This window comes from Schistocerca nitens, chromosome 9, assembly GCF_023898315.1.
Source record: "Schistocerca nitens isolate TAMUIC-IGC-003100 chromosome 9, iqSchNite1.1, whole genome shotgun sequence".
NCBI classification, from domain to species: Eukaryota; Metazoa; Arthropoda; class Insecta; order Orthoptera; family Acrididae; genus Schistocerca; species Schistocerca nitens.
In genome coordinates, this window is record NC_064622.1 from 268,011,212 (window position 1) to 268,024,659 (window position 13,448).

The 13,448-nt window shown below is 39.3% G+C and overlaps 1 protein-coding gene across 1 annotated transcript in view; it reads right to left on the reverse strand.

The window, feature by feature from the left end:
- LOC126202907 (codanin-1) overlaps positions 1-13,448 on the reverse strand; it is a 185,846-nt gene that overhangs the window by 86,653 nt on the left and 85,745 nt on the right. The gene's annotated exons all lie outside the window — the stretch shown is intronic.

The window sequence follows — 13,448 nt, forward strand, 5'->3', positions numbered from 1 at the left end:
TACAGTTTACAGATACCTACTGTGACTCACTGGCATTGCAGTCACAAGAAACTAAGCTTTTGCATTTTGTGAAATCCACAATTTTATATTCCTGGTCATTAAAAACTAAAACCAGATAACTCCATATCTCCAAAACTATTTTCAGCTGCCCTTGAAAAAGCAATGTCTAAATTGGTTTGGAAAACAAAGGGACTCCAAATCCTAGGAAAGAAATTAAATAATCTGATGTTCGCTGATGATGATGTTCTACTTGCAAATAATACAGAAGTAGTTCAAATACTGGGTAGTGAATCTGCATAGTCTGCTCTGAAGTTGGCCTAAAAATGAACTATGATAAAACCAAGATCAGATGAATGAATGGACACTGGAGATATATTTGATGGAAGTACACAACTGCAAAGGATCACATAATATGTCTATCTGCGCCAACTACTAAATATGAAAAGAGACCTAAAATCAGAAATATTCTGACATATTAAATTACCTGGCAAGCTTATGGAAGATACTCTTCAAAAAAATCAGCTGAGCTGAAGAAAATAGCTATTGATCAGTGTATACTGCCAGTAATAACTTACAGCTGTGAGACATGGACATTAAATGAAATCATTGTTAGAAAACTAATAGTAGTCCAAAGAGGAATGGAAAGATCATTGCTGGGCTACACAAAGAAAAATAGAAAGAAAGCAGTTGATATCTGACAGACAAGGAAGGTTAGTGACATGATGCAAAGAGTGAATAACCTGAAATGGCAAAGGACTGGATATGTTGTTCAAAGAAAAGGTGACAGGTGGTCAAAACAAGTATTCAATTGGAGCCCAATATTTTATTTTTTAAAAAATTAAAAAGACCAAGGGAAAAACAGATAGGATGGAGACTTAAGAAAGAAAGCCAGACTGAATTCATAACAGGAAGCTCAAGATCAGCAGAAACAGAAGAACCTGCAGGGATCTTATGTTGCACACCGACTCAAAGAGGCCACATCACCACGTGATTGAACTGGCTGATGGTGGTGATGACTGATTGTTAGGCTCCATGGCTGTGGATTAAACTGCTTTGAGAAATACAGTAACCAACCACTTTTTATGTAATTTTTTGTACCAATACACATTTTGGGCTTTCACTGTTCTTCAATTTGTGCAATACATTTATTACATTGTTAAAAATATCGACTGCAGTTTGGATGCTGCAGCTGCCCTGTGCAAAATAACAACTTTTTTTATCCACTACACTTGTCAAGTTGTACATTTACACACACTTGACTGACCAGAATGCATTTTCCCTTGCGTTTCCATTTGTTTACTGTCAACTAAAGCAAGTTGACAGGTAAAGTTTACCACGGATTCCTGCAATGTGTGCTGGTACAGGAGAGTCAAGGTCAATTTTGTGTTATGTTTTTAACAATGTCATTTTTACATGAGTGGTACTGTAATACATTTTTGAGCAGGTCCTGAGGAGAGGAAGTGGATTACCAAATTAAAAATATAGGGTGCTATTTAAAAAGAGATGTACTGCTTTTCATACCTCTGTAATGACAAAAATTACAAGAAAGGCAACCACACTGATTAATATGAAGATGGTATCTGTTCTTTTGAACAAAAAGTTATTTGGAGTGGTCTAGATAAGTGGAACACAAGTCATTCAATAACAAACATCCCAAAATAATTCACTCAACCTTTGACAAATCTAGCGAAACATATCACTAAACATACTGACCTACTTCAGTCCCTCTTGCAGAGGTTTGCTGCAACAAATAACAGTCAATGTGTTGATTCAGACTGAATCAGAGCTCATTCAGAATACATTTAAAAACAGAAAAAGAATGTTCTACACCGAGAGATGCCGTTTGTTGTCACGTCCTCCTCAATAGGGTCTTGACTAAGCTTTCAGTGAGCCTTTGTTTTCCAATACATTCTAAGTGAATACACCATTTCTGTCAACATGATACATTGTGATTCCTACTCAAAAATTTCCCCCTCCAACGTTCTCTCCTGGCTATAATCAGGAAGGTGTAGCTGTGTATGACATCTTGCATCGCTGTTGTCTTTCTTACAGTTGAAGAATCATCTAGCATCTGAAAAGCTGTTTACAGTCTGAAAATTACTACAGATGAGCCAACCAAGTATGCCATCTAGTGATGATGGGGAAGATGGTACAGGCTATCCTGTAATTTTAATGTACTTCTGTTTTCTAGAAGGGGCAGTTTTAGAGAATTTTTAAATGCAAGATACAAATTTGTTAGCATAATTCCTAACTTAATGCCTCACAAACTCAATAAAAAGTGTGGAAGATGAAGGTCACATATTTTAAGCTACAGAACACAGTATTGAGATTAGAAAATGCAATCTACCTGTAAGAAGCTCAATTTGTAATCACTATACATGACCATGTTTTACTCCATCACGTCAAAATATAAAACATGCACAGCTGAAACACTGGATCACAGTGGCATTGTCTGCTTTCTCAAAAAAAGCAAGTTAATAAAAGGGTGGGCTTCACTTGTCCTTCATTCAGGTGTTTCATTAAAATATTCAATATTACAATATTCAACACACATACAGCTTTATAGAGCTATTACTTGTCTGATTTGTGGTACTTTTTTTAAAAAAATATAGAGGCTGAAGGCAGAACTCTCTTAGAACACTCTAACTGGCAATATACTTTTACTTCTTCAGCTATGATGTCATAATAGGATCATTGCGCTTGGAGAGGGGAATACAGTACAGACCACTGTCTCATTGTACCATATCCATGACGTAATTCCTTATTCTTGGTGTGCTTTGTGCTTTTTACATGTAGCAGAACACAATTTTGTTGCTGTTTTTCATCAACTGGGACTGAGAGATTAAAGATGCTGCACCTTATTACAATTTCATTCCCTGGATTTTGTCACTGCTTACTAGTTACAGTGTCACACTTTCTCCCAGTGCCCACTTTGAATACACTACAAACAATCACTTCAGCGAGCACTATCAGAAATGATACACTTAAGTAATCTGCTTGTCAGGAATTTTTGTAATTTCCAAGATTTATTCGCATTAACAATAGAAATGGGCATACCTTGTAGTTTCATTGATTTTAGATGTTACTACATTAAGTTTTTTCCTTCACTATGCGCATATTTCTACAAAAAGTATTACAGTAACTTCTCTAATTCTTCTACATCAATGTACTCAATTGGAAAGCAACTCAGTTGATAAGTGAGCACTTTACGATAAGTGCAAATGAGGCACGCAAGTCTGTCAATGAAATGTTGCTGATATTTGTAGTTCATTGATGACAGTTAAAATTATTTATTTCCAGCAGATAACATAAATTTTCAGAATAACTATTCTATACGATAGCCCACAGCAATCAAGTGGGACATATCTGTCTCTCTTATTGTTTATTAATTGTCTAAATGCTTGGCAAAATTTGCAGTAGATGTCTTCCTTGATAAACTCCATCAAGCCAAAACCTGTACATTCAGCAGAGGGTCTCACAATAGCATAGGCAAAATCTGTCATGAAAGAGTTCGAAGTGTGGAAAATAAAGAAAAAAAATTTAAAAATATGCACTGATACTGAAAAAAGTTGCAAAAACTACTGACATTGAAAATACGCATGACAAAATCACAGTTAAGAGTGTTTATTTCATGTTTTATTTGCATGATAAATCATTTACAAATATTCAAACAGCAGACAAAAATTTAAGGTTCAGCACCTAAAAATCCTAGTTCTAGTAATAACTCAAGTCTTGGAGGAATACACGATAAACTACTTTTATGCAAAACGAAAATTAAAATGAACTATACTTATTATTTCTAACTTTCCTTTCATGCAGAGCTTGGCTGACTCTACCACCATACTTATTAATATTTACAACTTACTGGTTTAACTTTCTACAATTCAAATCAAAAGTGGCTGAATTTGCACAGAAAACCTAAAAAATTGTGTTAATAGTGGGTTAAGTTGTTACAAGTGACTGTGAGCGAACAATACTGATTTTTCAAGACTAACATAACACTGCACCAGCTGATGGATCATGAAACTTAATTTTCAGTTTCTGAAGCTGCTGAAGATATCCACTGAGGTAAAAAAAGTCATGCGATATCCTTTTGCCCAGTGTAACACAGGAACTTGATGTGACATGGACTCAACAAGTCATAGGAAGATCCCTGCAGAAATAGTGAGCCATGCTGCCTCTATAACTGTTTACAATTGTGAAAGTGTTGCTGCTGCAGGATTTATACATAAACTGACCTCTCAATTATGTCCCATAAATGTTTAACGACATTCATGTTGGGCAATCTGGATGGTCAAATCATTCGCTCAAACTGTCCAGAAATTTCTTCAAACCAATCGCGACCTACTGACATGGCGCATCGTTGTCCATAAAAATTCCATTGTTATTTGTGAACATGAAGTTCATGAATGGCTGCAAATGATCTCCAAGTAGCCAAACATAGCTAATTCTAGTCACTAATCAGTTCATTTGGAGCAGAGATCCCAGTTCATTCCATATAAACACATCCCCCATCATTATGGAGCCACCACCAACTTGCACAGTGCCTTGTTGAAAACTTGGATCCATGGCTTCATTGGGTCTGTGACAAACCTCATCCCTATCATCAGCTCTTACCAACTTATATCGGTACTCATCTGACCAGGCTACAGTTTTAAAATTGTCCAGGGTCGAACCCATATAGTCATGAGCCCAGGAGAGGTGCCGCAGGTGACGTCGTGCTGTTAGCAAAGGCACTCGCGTCAATGGTCTGCTTCCATAGCCCATTAATGGCAAATTTCGCTCGACTGTCCTAATGAATATGTTTGTCGTATGACCCACATGGATTCCTGCAGTTATGTCACATAGTGTTGCTTGTCTATTGGCACTGACAACTCTATGCAGGCACTGCTGCTATCAGTCAGTAAGGGAAGTGAGTGAGGGCCATCGGCCACTGCGTTGTCCATGATGAGAGGTAATGCCTGAAATTTGGTATTCTCAGCATACTGTTGACACTGCGGATCTTGAAATATTGAATTCCCTAACAATTTCTGAAATGGAATGTCCCAAGCATCTGGCTACAAATACCATTATGCATTTGAAGTCTGTTAATACCCATTGCAGGGCTATAATTACATCGGAAACCTTTTTACATGAATCAGCCGAGAACAAATGACAACTGTGTCGATGCACTGTCCTTTTATACCTTGTGTACGCGATACTAGCGCCATCTGTATACGCGACTTTTGGCACTTCAGTGCAGATGAGACATCTCACACTCTTCCATCAATAGTAATCAAACATCTAGAGGAAGTAAAATGAAATAAATAAGAGCTAACAACTGAGATACATATTCTAATGTATTATTAACAAGCTGTGTGAGGAACTTAAGAGTTCCACTGATGTTCAAGTCACCAGAAGCAGAGCATAGTCTTGGACTGGACAAGGAGGGAAAGTAAATTCAACCAGTCTTTTTCAAAAGAATCATTCCAGCATTCACCTTAAGCGGTTTATGAAAATCATGGCAAAGTTGAATCGGGATGGTCAGCTGGGGCTTTGAAACACATTATTCCCAACTGAGGGCTGTAACTACTATACCATCCAATACAGTGAGTCATCAGTAATTAACAGATTAAAGACCCAAACTAAAAAAAGGAAAGTTAAGGACTGAATTACAGAAATGTATGCAGAAAGAAATAGATATTACAAGAGGCTGAGCACTTAGTTCCCATGACTATAGCCAACACTCTGTCACACGGCCTGATATGGAAAATAAAACTGAGTTCTAGCTTTTTTTAAAAAAAATCTGTGAACAGTTTTTAACAGTAATTCATTGATTGAATCTGTGTTACCCTCTCGTTGCTTTATTGCAATGCAAGATACCAATATGTTTGGCGGAGTGAAGCGTATATTAGATAGATCAGCTATGGCTCATAGCACTTTTTTTACACCCCATTATGAGGTTACTATATTTTACCATTAATTCTCTACTGAGTTACATACAAACAAGTTCACAATGATGTACTCTCAAAAGAAGTGATGCAGAATTGTGATGACAATATAAAATTAATTATGCTCAATATTACTTTCTTCTGGTCTCTGAAACAAATAGACACACCATCATCTATTTAACAAAAAAAAGTGAGCATCATGAACAGTAAGTACACTGAAGGATCTAAAAAGAAAACCAAATCGAATGAGAGTGGTGATGGAGGTGGAAGTGCAGGTGGAGGTGGTGATAGTGATGGTGGTGGTGATGGTAAGGGATGGGGGGAGGGTAGGAGCACCAAGCTAGGAAGAGTGATTCCTTCATGACACAAATTTTCTGTGAAGTCCTATTTCACTGTTACTGTGAATGTCTAACCTATTCCTATCTTCACCTGCCTTTTCTTCTCTTCTCCTGAAGTTCAAGATTATCTTATACTTTTGCTGGTGTGCTGTCTTTGTAACTTGCATTTTTTTGATATGCCTATTTCATCTCTCTTCAAAAATTATGTGAACTTTTATTTTTCAACACTGTAACAAATATATTTAATTTTTTGGAAATGTTTTGTACTTCATTATTTTTTAATTAAAAAAACTCATTATCACTGGGCAAAATCACAATGAAATGCATTGACAGAATATTCTTCTGTTTACCTGTGGCAACAAAGAAGCAAAAGCCAATGTAAATGGTATAGCTTTCGAGACCAGATATTCATTCAGGAAATGAGAGAGAAGAGGGTTACGTAGGAGCAGAAATCTTTTCATATTAACAGGAAAACCATACACGATGTTGAGTAAATGAAAATAGGTCATAAACAGGTGGAAACCCACAATGAAATATTTACAATTGGTGAAATTGGAACACAGGTCAGAAACAGTGGAAATCAACAATAAAATGCTAACAACTGATGAGATTGGAAAACATAAGTAGTTACAAGTGTTATGTGTTACAGATAAAACTTAAAAATTCAGAAATAAAAGAGGTGCAGAACGGAATTATAAGCATATAAAAAGATTACTGACAGAGAAAAGGGAAAGCAGAAGCATACAATGGAAAACAATCCAAATGAACAAAACCACAACAAGGTAAGCTATACAATATAAAGAGAGAGGGAAACAAGAAAATATACACCAGTAAAGAATGAAAGGAAGGCAGCAGAACAAGGAAAAGGGACAGAGGTAACAGGGAGAGTAAAGCAGAAAGAAGGATAAAGGCAATCACACGTCACACAGGAAGCAGAAACCAACCATTTGTGGTAGAGTAATTGCCTTATAAAATATTCTATGGACTACTACTGCCTGGTAGAAAGCTTTTCCATCTATAATTGACAGTGTGCTTCTTTTGTAGATTAATTTCTCCTATATTCCTTTTTAAGTAATATAGCGTTTCACTGTATCCTTGTCAAGAAATTTATAATGCTGTATTTAAATTATCACGGTTTCTAGGCAACAGAAATACAAAAGCTGAGTTCACAATGCAACAGTGAAATATAATGAACACAATTTTCAACTTTTGTAGTCCTGTCTTCCTCAGTTGCATGTAATATTATGGTATATTGATAATTTTTACTTATGAAGAAACAACAAAATACTTGTGAAATAAACATAGGACTGACAAGAGAACTAGTAAAAGAAGAAATAAAAGGCATCATAAAACAAACACAGCAGACACACAATAAGAACAACCAAACAGAAGCAGCCACTATGAAAAGGTTAAAACAAAAGTTAACAAACAATAACATATTAATAAAAAGAGCAGACAAGGGAAATGTAACAGTACTCATGGATAAAGAGCAATACATCACAAAAACCAAGGAATACATAAACACCAATGCCATACAAAAACTGTAGTCAGGTCCAACTACACAATTCCAGGCAAACGTGAAAGAGCACTGAAAAACATTGAACACACACTCACAGACAAACAGAAATACTACATAACACAGAAAAACCCACAAGCACCAACACTCCACAGTTAACCAGAAGTACATAAAGACGGAATGCCAATGAGAGCTGTTATCAACTTCAAGAAAGCTCCAACATACCACATAACCAAACACCTCCAAAAGTTAGTTACAAAACACTATAAATTAGAAAACAACAGAACAGTGATAAACACAGGAAACCTAATAGAAAACATACAGGTACCACACACAGCATCACTTGTTTCATTCGACATAGAAAATATGTATACCTCCAACCCTATCACAGAAACAATAGAAATCATAGAACAAAATCTCCATCCCACAGCAACCTCACCACAGATGCAATGAAAGAAGTAACAAATATGCTCAGACTGACAACTGAACAAAACTACTTTCAGTCTGAGAAAGAATATTATCTACAAAGTGATGGACTGCCCATGGGATCCCCAATATCAGGAACATTAGCAAACATTTTCATCAGTCATCTAGAAAATCAGTTTCAAAATCATATATTGGTACAGATATGTGGATGATATTATTTGTCTGGTAGATGAGCCAAGTGAAAAAATAGATAAACTCCATTTGGAAATCAACAAAGCTCATCACAACATAAAATTCACACTTGAAAAAGAAAATCAAATAAATTTTCTTGACATTACAATAAAAAAAAGAAAATGGCAAACATACATTTAATATCTTTAGAAAACCAACAGCCACAGACACAATAATACATTCCACATCTAACCATACCCACAAACAGAAACTGGCAGCACTAAGACATATGTCACATAGATTAAACAGAATCCCTCTCAACAAGAGAAACTATGAAAAGGAAATGAGTACAATCATACAAATAGCTAGGAACAATGGGTATGACACACATGTAGTACACAGGCTCAATCAAAAAATAAAAACACTACTACAAAACAAAACACAACATTTCCAGAATACAAGAGAACTCACAAGCTGAAAACTTACAAACACATTCAACAAACACACACAATGACAATGCCACACAGTAAAGAACCAGATGGTTCACCATTACCTACACACAAACTAACACACAGAGTTGCAAACATCCTAAAAAGACAGGGCTTCGCCGGCCGCTGGTGGCCGAGCGGTTCTGGCGCTACAGTCTGGAACCGCGCGACCGCTACGGTCGCAGGTTCGAATCCTGCCTCGGGCATGGATGTGTGTGTGTTGTCCTTAGGTTAGTTAGGTTTAAGTAGTTCTAAGTTCTAGGGGACTTATGACCTCAGCAGTTGAGTCCCATAGTGCTCAGAGCCATTTGAACCATTTGAAGACAGGGCTTCCAAATAGCATATAAGTCTGGGCAAACCCTCCAATCACACCTAAGCCAACCAGCAACCAAGAGGGACAAATTTCAACAATCAGGAATATATAAACTTGAATGTCAAAGTTGTGATGCAGTATACATAGGCATGACATGCCGGAATTTTAAAACACGATACAAAGAATGTATCAGGTGTTGGAAGCATGAAACAAACCATTCCACATTTGCAGAACATTTAAAACACCATGACCACCATCCTAAAAACATGGAACAAGAAATGAAAATAATGAGAATAAGCAACCATGATAAAAATCTTACACAACGCAAGAAAACTTCCACATTCATAAAGCGATCACTGAAAACAAACATGTGATAAATGAACAAACACACATCTACATCTACATGATTACTCTGCAATTCACATTTAAGTGCTTGGCAGAGGGTTCATTGAACCACAATCATACTATCTCTCTACCATTCCACTCCCAAACAGCGCGCGGGAAAAACGAACACCTAAACCTTTCTGTCCGAGCTTTGATTTCTCTTATTTTATTTTGATGATCATTCCTACCTATGTAGGTTGGGCTCAACAAAATATTTTCGCATTCGGAAGAGAAAGTTGGCGACTGAAATTTCGTAAATAGATCTCGCCGCGATGAAAAACGTCTTTGCTTTAATGACTTCCATCCCAACTCGCGTATAATATCTGCCACACTCTCTCCCCTATTACGTGATAATACAAAACAAGCTGCCCTTTTTTGCACCCTTTCGATGTCGTCCGTCAATCCCACCTGGTAAGGATCCCACACCGCGCAGCAATATTCTAACAGAGGACGAACGAGTGTAGTGTAAGCTGTCTCTTTAGTGGACTTGTTGCATCTTCTAAGTGTCCTGCCAATGAGATGCAACCTTTGGCTCGCCTTCCCCACAATATTATCTATGTGGTCTTTCCAACTGAAGTTGTTCGTAATTTTAACACCCAGGTACTTAGTTGAATTGACAGCCTTGAGAATTGTACCATTTATTGAGTAATCGAATTCCAACGGATTTCTTTTGGAACTCATGTGGATCACCTCACACTTTTCGTTATTTAGCGTCAACTGCCACCTGCCACACCATACAGCAATCTTTTCTAAATCGCTTTGCAACTGATACTGGTCTTCGGATGACCTTACTAGACGGTAAATTACAGCATCATCTGCGAACAACCTAAGAGAACTGCTCAGATTGTCACCCAGGTCATTTATATAGATCAGGAACAGCAGAGGTCCCAGGACGCTTCCCTGGGGAACACCTGATATCACTTCAGTTTTACTCGATGATTTGTCGTCTATTACTACGAACTGCGACCTTTCTGACAGGAAATCATGAATCCAGTCGCACAACTGAGACGATACCCCATAGGCCCGCAGCTTGATTAGAAGTCGCTTGTGAGGAACGGTGTCAAAAGCTTTCCGGAAATCTAGAAATACGGAATCAACTTGAGATCCCCTGTCGATAGCGGCCATTACTTCGTGCGAATAAAGAGCTAGCTGTGTTGCACAAGAACGATGTTTTCTTGAACCATGCTGATTGCGTATCAATAGATCGTTCCCCTCGAGGTGATTCATAATGTTTGAATACAGTATATGCTCCAAAACCCTACTGGAAACCGACGTCAATGATATAGGTCTGTAGTTCGATGGATTACTCCTACTACTCTTCTTAAACACTGGTGCGACCTGCGCAATTTTCCAATCTGTAGGTACAGATCTATCGGTGAGCAAGCAGTTGTATATGATTGCTAAGTAGGGAGCTATTGTATCAGCGTAATGTGAAAGGAACCTAATCAGTATACAATCTGGACCTGAAGACTTGCCCGTATCAAGCGATTTGAGTTGCTTGCCCATATCAAGCGATTTGAGTTGCTTCGCAACCCCTAAGGTATCTACTTCTAAGAAACTCATGCTAGCAGCTGTTTGTGTTTCAAATTCTGGAATATTCCATTCGTCTTCCCTGGTGAAGGAATTTCAGAAAACTGCATTCAATAACTCCACTTTAGTGGCACAGTCGTCAGTAACAGTACCATCGGCACTGCGCAGCGAAGGTATTGCTGCGTCTTGCTGCTTGTGTACTTTACATACGACCAGAATTTCTTCGGATTTTCTACCAAATTTCGAGACAATGTTTCGTTGTGGAACCTATTAAAGGCATCTCGCATTGAAGTCCGTGACAAATTTCGCGCGTCTGTAAATTTTAGCCAATCTTCGGGATTTCGCGTTCTTCTGAACTTCGCATGCTTTTTCCGTTGCCTCTGCAACAGCGTTCGAACCTGTTTTGTGTACCATGGTGGATCAGTTCCATCTTTTTACCAATTTATGAGGTATGAATCTCTCAATTGCTGTTGCTACTATATCTTTGAATTTGAGCCACATCTTGTCTACATTTGCATAGTCAGTTCGGAAGGAATGGAGATTGTCTTTTAGGAAGGCTTCTAGTGACACTTTATCCGCTTTTTTAAATAAAAGTATTTTGCGTTTGTTTCTGGTGGATTTGGAAGAAACGGTATTGAGCCTAGCTACAACGACCTTGTGATCACTAATCCCTGTTTCAGTCATGATGCTCTCTATTAGCTCTGGATTGTTTGTGGCTAAGAGGTCAAGTGTGTTTTCGCAACCATTTACAATTCGCGTGGGTTCGTGGACTAACTGGTCGAAATAATTTTCGGAGAAAGCATTTAGGACAATCTCGGAAGATATTTTCTGCCTACCACCGGTTTTGAACAAGTATTTTCGCCAACATATCGAGGGAAGGTTGAAGACCCCACCAACTATAACAGTATGAGTGGGGTATTTATTTGTTACGAGACTCAAATTTTCTCTGAACTGTTCAGCAACTATATCATTGGAGTCTGGGGGTCGGCAGGAGCCAATTATTAACTTAGTTCGGCTGTTAAATATAACCTCCACCCATACCAATTCGCACGGAGTATCTACTTCGACTTCACTACAAGATAAACCACTACTGACACACACAAACACTCCACCACCAATTCTGCTTAATCTACCTTTCCTGAACACCGTCTGAGACTTTGTAAAAATTTCTGCAGAACTTATTTCAGGCTTTAGCTAGCTTTCTGTACCTATAACGATTTCAGCTTCTGTGCTTTCTATTAGCGCTTGAAGCTCAGGGACTTTCCCAGCACAACTACAACAATTTACAACTACAATTCCGACTGTTCCTTGATCCAAGCACATCCTGTATTTGCCATGCACCCTTTGAGATTGCAGCCCACCCCGTACTTTCCCGAGGCCTTCTAACCTAAAAAACCGCCCAGTCCACGCCACACAGCCTCCGCTACCCGTGTAGCCACCAGCTGAGTGTAGTGAACTCCTGACCTATTCAGCGGAACCCGAAACCCCACCACCCTATGGCACAAGTCAAGGAATCTGCAGCCAACACAGTCGCAAAACCGCCTGAGCCTCTGATTCAGACCCTCCACCCGGCTCTGCACCAAAGGTCCGCAGTCGGTTCTGTCAACGATGCTGCAGATGGTGAGCTCTGCCTTCATCTCGTAAGCAAGACCGGCAGCCTTCACCAAATCAGATTGCCGCTGGAATCCACAGAGAATTTCCTCAGATCCAAAGCGACACACGTCATTAGTGCCGACATGTGCCACCACCTGCAGCTGGCTGCACCTTGGCTCTTCATGGCATCCGGAAGGACCCTTTCCACATCAGGAATGACTCCACCAGGAATGCACACGGAGTGCACACTGGATTTCTTCCCCTCCTTAGCCGCCATATCCCTAAGGGGCCCCATTACGCGCCTAACATTGGAGCTCCCAACTACCAATAAGCCCACCCTCTGTGATTGCCCGGACCTTGAAGGCTGCGAATCATCCTCTGAAACAGGGCAGGCAGCTGCATGAGACAGTACCTGAAACCTGTTTGTCAGACGCACCGGGGAGGCTTTCTGATCAGCCTCTGGGGACGTCTTTCGCTGCCTGCCATGCCTTGGAACGACCTCCCAATCAACCACAGGCGAGGGCTCAGCCCCACTGCGGGCAGCAACTGGGGCAACCACAGCGGCAGACCAATCTGGGGACAGATGGGACGAGGTTGGCATCCCGTGATACTCAAGTCCGGCTCCCCACAGTGGTGCCCATTGGCAACAGCCTCAAGCTGCGCGACCGAAGTCAGCGCCGTCTGAAGCTGTGAGCGAAGGGATGCCAACTCAGGCCTCATCCGAACACAGCAATCACAGTCCCTGTCCATTCTAATCGA